At 64.3% G+C, this 1338-nt stretch overlaps 1 protein-coding gene across 1 annotated transcript in view; it reads left to right on the top strand.

The window, feature by feature from the left end:
• The window catches only part of LOC103774062 (GRB2-related adapter protein-like), a gene marked incomplete at both ends in the record, with an annotated part of 2925 nt that overhangs the window by 500 nt on the left and 1087 nt on the right, over positions 1 to 1338 (top strand). The gene's annotated exons all lie outside the window — the stretch shown is intronic.

Here is a 1338-nt window from a genome sequence, read left to right as displayed (position 1 = left end):
GCAGGGCATGTGATGGGGGTGGCAGGATGTGGCTGGGGCTGTCGGTGATGCTGCTCTAACCCTGCACGGAGGAGGCAGCGCCCAGGGACACGTCTGCACCCCTGGCACCCCCCGGTTCCCCCCCAAAAAAAGCACTGTGATAAATCAGGGTGGGGGGAAAGGGCAGCAGGGGGGTCCCAGCAACTGGAGTTCTTGGTTCATCCTGCGAGGTGGGGATGTGGCACCGGGGTGGCCCTGGGGTGGTGCTGGGCATCGAGGGGTGCCCACAGGGCTGAGCCCGGTGGCTCACCTGCAGCCCTCGCTCTGGGGACAGAGGGCATCAGGGCACCACCCTCCTGCTGCTGGCACAAAGCGTTGCCAGGGGTGAAGAGATGCAGCATCCCAACGCCACGGGGCGGGGGATTTGGGCATCGGCAGGCAGGGCTGGGCGAAGGCAGCGTGCCAAGGGGCAGAGCCTGCCCCCGGGCTCTCACCCTGGCGCTGCCCCTTCCCTGCCCCAGGCCAGCCGGGTGCTTTCTCACGCTGCTAATCTCTAATTAAGCTTTAAGGAGGTTCTTGCCCATAATGAAAGGGAGCCGTGTTCTGCCCCGTGCGTCACCAGCGTGGCCGGGTCCCTGCCCCTGCCCGGGGGCCTGGCACCAGTGGGTCCCCACGGGGGCCCCGTGCCAGCCCCTCAGCGTGGGCACCCCATCCTGCCACCCCCAGGAACACACCGAGGAGGTGCCAGCACCTGGGGCTGGGGAGAGAGCTCCCAACCTGCCCTGTCCTCCTGAAGCCTGGGGATCCACGGGGGCAAAGCCCACCTGGGATTTGGAAGCCCAAGCTCAGTCTGTGTGAGCTCCTCCTGGTACCTGCCGAGCTGAGATTTGCCCTTGACAGTGAAGCAGGAGGATGAGGAAGGACAGGGGGATGCAGCTGAAGGGCTCTGATGAGGTGTAGGGACCACAAGCCCCCCAAGACCCTTCCCAAAGAGCCCTCCCAGAGCTTTCAGGAAAGCCCAAGCAGTGCCAGCACCCAAGCCCATGGTTGCCCCACTCTCTTACCTGCCCTGTGTGAGTGTCTTGACCCCATGGCCTCAGGTGTGGCCCCTAGTTGCTCCTTGGATGAAGCCACCTGCCTTGCATGTGGCCAGTGCTCACCCACAGGCATCCTGCTGGGAACCAGGGCCAGGCACTGAGGGACCCCAGTGCCACCATCACCACCAGGCTGTGGCAGGATGGGTGCAGTGGGACCTCTGGGCTTTGCCCATGACCCTGGAAAAGGATCCAATTGCTGCCAGAGGAGATCTGGGTGCTGCCAGAAGAGATCTGAGTGCTGCTAGAAGAGATCTGGGTGCTG

This window comes from Merops nubicus, unplaced genomic scaffold (genome assembly GCF_000691845.1).
Source record: "Merops nubicus isolate BGI_N331 unplaced genomic scaffold, ASM69184v1 scaffold29545, whole genome shotgun sequence".
Taxonomy (NCBI): domain Eukaryota; kingdom Metazoa; phylum Chordata; class Aves; order Coraciiformes; family Meropidae; genus Merops; species Merops nubicus.
This window is presented reverse-complemented; position numbering and strand designations above follow the sequence as displayed.